This window comes from Atta colombica, unplaced genomic scaffold (genome assembly GCF_001594045.1).
Source record: "Atta colombica isolate Treedump-2 unplaced genomic scaffold, Acol1.0 scaffold189, whole genome shotgun sequence".
Classification (NCBI taxonomy): Eukaryota; Metazoa; Arthropoda; class Insecta; order Hymenoptera; family Formicidae; genus Atta; species Atta colombica.
In genome coordinates this window covers 905,601-911,618 of record NW_017259281.1, presented here as the reverse complement: position 1 = coordinate 911,618, position 6,018 = coordinate 905,601, and the positions used below count along the sequence as shown (strand labels likewise).

Below are 6,018 nucleotides of genomic sequence, written 5' to 3'. Positions count from 1 at the left end.
GTGTGTGTGTGTGTGTGTGTGTGTGTGTGTGTGTGTGTGTGTGTGTGTGTGTGTGTGTGTGTGTGTGTGTGTAATATCGTTATGGATGGTTGTAAGTATTATTCAATATATAAACATAAAAACATAGATACTGCATTATTCGGATATAATATAATAAATAAAAAGTATCAGTTAACTAGTAGTGAATAATTTAAGAGTAATATTTGACTACGGAAAAATTGAGATGTTTTGAGAACTAGAACTCATCTCTTTAGAAAAGAGAAATATCTCATGATACTATGTGACAATCAGAGGCAAGAGAGTAGTTCTCTTGCTTCTAATTGTCATACGTTATCATTAGATAACGTATATACGATATAGATTAGAGATCTCATTAGAGATTAGATATATCTTTTTTAAAGAGATGATTTCTCAAAACATCTAAATTTTTCCATAGTCAAATATTATTCTTCTTCAGTTAACAAGTACTTTTTATTTATTATATTTTGTTACTTTTGATCATTGGATTTGTATTTTTAACCGTTTATTTTTGTATTTAATTTTTGAACTTTGTATAAAGTTTTTCAAGACATTTTTTATATATACAATTTTTATTCGTTTATTTTTATAATTATTTTATTATCAGATATACGATTTTTTATTTTATTTGAATAACTGTATCATCATAATTGTCAAATTTTGTGTATGAGTTGAGAATATTTTTGTAGCTTATTTTTGTAAATTATTATTTATTATATACAATCTTTTGAAAATTATACTTTTAGACAATATTCTGAGTTGGTTTATCTGTTTGAGAATGCAATTCTGAACCTTCGTGACTGCGTCTTTAAGATCACTTTAGTTAAGCCGTTGATGATGTCATATGTCGTAATATATCTATATTTTCACATTCTTCCGAATAATGCAGTATCTATGTTTTCATGCTTATATATTGAATAATGTTCACAATCATCCATAATTACAATTACTATTTAAATCATATCATGTGTTTCGTCAAGTTATTGTCTTTCAAAAGAGTCATTGATTTTAAATTATAACATTGAATATGATCCAATGAAATTTGAAACGTTTGTGTAATAAACTTTTGTTTTTTAATAACACAACATTAAGACCTGGCTTGGCTCGTAGCCAAGTTACCTTATAGATAAGATACTTATTATTAATTTATTATTTATTTTATTATTTATTTTATAAATTATTTGAACTTTTTCATTATATTATTTTTTAAAATTAATTTAATGAGTAGAACAGTATTGAAATTTATTTAAAATTCCTCCAATTTTTGAAGTAGAAAATAAAAATTGTATAACTTTAAATTAATATATAATTTAATATTAAAAATATAAAAATAAATTATAAAACAATAAAAAATAAATTATAAAAAGATACTAATAGTTTGTTCATTTAACATTTCTATTCAGTAATAAGTTAACTATAATAATATAAAAGTATAATATATTTTAGATTCTCTCTATTAAAGTATTCATTAATTCATTCAAAGCCAAAAAAGTTTAATTATTTAATAAAGGAGTTTAAAACCAAAGAGAGCTGACACAGTTGTATCTGTATGTGTGTAAAATAATGTGTGTTAAAAATAATATATATGTCAATCATCAATTACAAACGTTTCGACGATAAGATTAGGTCCTCTTCAGTATAACAATAAAATTATCGAAGTCAAATTGATACGTTATAAAACAATTGGCGAATGCTATCAATGAATCATCGTTAGGCTGTTATCCAAAATTAAGAACTTCATTATCGTCTGCTGTACTTATTATTAGCTGGATATCCAAACAAGAATTCAGTCATTTAAAATCGAGTTACACGGAGAGAATTTTTTTTTAATTTATTCTGAAAATATGGTACTTGTACAATACAATATTTTAAAGATTTTTATGCACTTCGGTAAATTAATCAAACTTATTTTATACTTTATTGTAATTTTATTAATGAATGAGAGAGATTTACATTAAAATTATTTGAAATATGTTATCCCATGGCTATCACATTTTCAAACTCTAAGAAAAAATTCTCTCCGTGTAATATGTGAAATTTTTGAAATATTATTCGTATTCAATATATTGAAATTGATTGTATCAGTTAAATAAAACTTACATTGTTCTCAGCATAACGATGATTATAACGCGATGTGATTATAACTATGTCTTGAGAACGTGTGAGAGGACGTTTCTCATTCGCAATATTTATACCAACGCAAAACTCGACGATACAAAATTTATGAGTTATAATTTTGTATCGTCGAATTTTGTGCTGATATTTTTTCTGTTTAATTCTGTTTTATATTTAAAATATTGCGAATGAGAAACATCCTCTCACACGCTCTCAAGACATAGTTATAATCACATTGCGTTATAACGGATCATCGTTATACTGAGAATAATGTAAGTTTTATCTAACTGATACAATCAATTTCAATACATTGATTACGAATAATATTTCAAAAACTTCATATTATGTGGAGAGAATTTTTTCTTAGAATTTACCCTGAAAATATGATAGTCAAATGGGACAACATTATATTTGATTCATTGACGGCATTCACCTTGTTTTACAACGTATCAGTTTGACTCCGATAATTTTATTGTTATATTGGAGAAAATCTAATCTTATGATCGAAACGCCTAATTGGTGATTGACATTTACATATTTTCGATTACATATCTCTGGTGAAAATTTTTCATATAATTTTTCAGAATTTCTATATAATTTTATAACTTTCTCATATTTTTTATACGAATTGGATCATTTCTCAGAAAATCTTCGTCTTTTCTCAAAATTTTTCGTATATATGTTAATTAAAAAATATCATAAGATTTCTAAGATTTTTTGTAAGTATAATTTCTGATAAAATGTTATAAAATCTAAAAAATTTTAAAATATTTTTTAAAAATTATTACAGGAATGAGAAATTTCAGAATATTTCAGACTTCACTTGTATGAAAAATTTTGAAAAAAGGTAAAAATGAGTATTTCTGATAAATGTTTCAATTTATATAAAAATTATGAGAAAAATTGTCACTAGGAACAATTGTATCGGCTCCTTTATAGATTTAATTTTTGGAGTTTTTTCAATTTTAATTTTTAATTATTCATTTTTATTACATAAATTTATTCGTTTGAAACGAATCGAGCGCTTATCATCAGAGCGTGAAATCACGATCGGTAATACGTGAAGATGACCGCGAGATTGCGCAATCGCGCCATAATCGCGCGTTTCTTTCGGAGATAATGACGCATCGGACGCGCATTCGGTTTTGTGGCTTGAATTTTCGGAAAATATTCACAAACTGGTGCTAACAGATATCTAACATTACATTATACGCATTTCTCAATATTTATAACTTCTTTTTAGTGTAAAATCACAAGTCTTTCACGATTCGATAGGATTGACAAATTAGTTTTATGGAAAATCACTTTTTTTGCATCGCCATTATCAAGGTTTGCATGTTTCTCAGAATCCCGGATATTGAACCGAGATGAAAGCAGTCCGGATACGAGAAACTGGGAACTATCTACGTAGAGATGAGGAAACGGAAGGAGCGAGATAATCGAGACAGTGATTGCCGCTGTGGTGAGTTACGAAGTAATATACATATTCGGTATTATTCATGATGTTTATGCGACGTTGTTGTAAGCTAAACAAATGGCATTGAGATCGTGTGATCATACAACTTCACAATTAGGCGCATTATGAGTATGCGACTCTTTAAACTTTCCTAGCTAAATCGAGAACAATGGAATATCTCGGAATTTATAGTAAATACAATTATAAAAGTTTATATGGAAGAACATGTACAAATGTGTCTTATTTCCATGTCACTATAGCTTCTAATTTTATGTTCTCACAAGCGAACATTTATACAAATTATATCTCTGTATAATTTTATATATGTTTTCTAAAATCATATTGTCTAAAGGATTTTTTTTAAATTTAAACTGAAATATAAATATTTTAAAATATTAAATTATTAAATTTATTTTTTGTAAGCTGTTATATTCTTTTCAGCATATATATCCAAGTCGAATAACAAGTCACGATGCCGAATAATAAGTCAAAATGTTGTCAAAATGATATTAAAATGAATTGGGAATGATTGAAAAATGACTTAATAATCATTTTAAAGTCATTTTGACATCATTTTGGTATCATAATAACTTGTTTTTCTACTTGGATATTTACTAATAATTCTCTTTTATATATAATAATATTGCTTTGATTAATTATAATAATTAATTGGAATGTGATTTGATATAATTTTTGACAATTGAGCAAAATACGATATTCAAAGTACACATTCAAGCAATATTAGATATGCAATCAAGGGAGGAATACCATAAAAAAAGTCTGGCGATTGTTTTGTTTTTATTAGAACGTATGGCATGGTGTTCCTCTGGCATTCAGCTGGAAGTCCTTGGATATACGGGATGATATCAGACAGAGGGACAGATGGGAATGTGTTCTCTTGGGGTTTATATAGGAAGAGGAGGCGTGCCATGAGTTCCATGCTATGGCCATGATCGTGAGGAAAAAGTACGGAAAATTCTTAAATACCAACGTTTAAGTTTCTTTCCTTTGTTTTCTTTACGACGTCTCAAGATACAATACTATTTTTGTGCTTTGATAAGCTTATACCATTTAATAACATTCCGCGCACGACGATATCAAGATGGGGTAGCAATTGAATAAAACTGAGCTTTCATCAACACACAATCTATGTATATATAGAAAATTTTATAAATAAGACTACAAACTTCTGCAAAATTAGAATTAGCTCCGTGAAAGTGGACTAAGTCTATGTAATTTGTAAAATTTTTTTATTTTGTATACGATTTTATGTTAAAAATGAAAAAAATTATGACTTTAGTCCATCAATTCGTACATACAAAATTAATTATTTTGTACGTATATATCATTTATAACACAAACAAATAAATAAGAAGGTGAATTGTAAATTGTTTATGTTAATTGGCAGAGTTCATATAATTGGAATATTATAATTAGAATATTATAATTAACACAGAATATTAACATATTTAAATTGTTCTCGTTGATTTTTTCTTTTTTAATCCCATTTTTTGTTATATTGTGTCAAAATTTTTAAAATATAATATTGAAAAGTACTCAAAGCGTTTAACAAAACTTAGTATTTTTTGCTAAATGCTTTAACTTTTTTAAAGATAACAGCAGCAGTTGATTCAATTGAAATTCAATTGGAATTACAAGCACTACTGTTACTTACTGTTATTTTAAAAAGATTTATATCGATGACTTAATTAACCAATTTTAGAGACCTTAAAAAAATAATATATGTAAAAAATTACTGTGACATCAATTTAAATTTTTGTCGCTGCAGTAATGAAAAATGTAGCTGATTGTGAGCAAATTTACATTACAAACATCAGGAGATGCGGTAATGTTTGGCGTAAACAGACAGTTATTTATTATATTAAATTAATATATATTTATCCGAACTTGCAACTAAGATTAAAATTAAATTAAGCAAAATTAAAATAAAAATAAATAGAAGATTTAAATAAATAGGAGCATACATTTTATTTTTATAGATTAATTTAGAATTAATAATAAAAAATTAAATTAAATGGATTAATTAAATTAAATATTGGGTTGTCCGAAAAGTTCGTGCCGCAAAAGATTTAAATTTAATAAATGTATACTAAAATTTAAATCTTCTGCGTTTCAATTTTCCTTCAAAATCGGCACGAACTTTCCGGATAACCCAATAGAATCAAAATTAAAACAAATAAGAGCAATTTATAAATTGTATTTTCATACATTGATACTGAATAAGCAATAAAAATAAAATAATTCACTTTGCAATACTTTAAAACATTGTGACCAAGAACACTAAGTTTTGCTAAACACTTTAACTGACTACTTTTCAATATCATATTTAAAGTATTTTGTTAAGAGTTAAGGAAACTAAGACCTTTAGCAAGAATTTGTTCTTCATTGTTAAATCTAAATTTATCGTT

General features: G+C 26.1%; 1 protein-coding gene across 1 annotated transcript in view; it reads right to left on the bottom strand.

Moving 5' to 3' along the window:
- The window catches only part of LOC108686697 (4-coumarate--CoA ligase 1-like), a 25,172-nt gene that overhangs the window by 5,264 nt on the left and 13,890 nt on the right, over nucleotides 1-6,018 (bottom strand). The window lies entirely within an intron of this gene.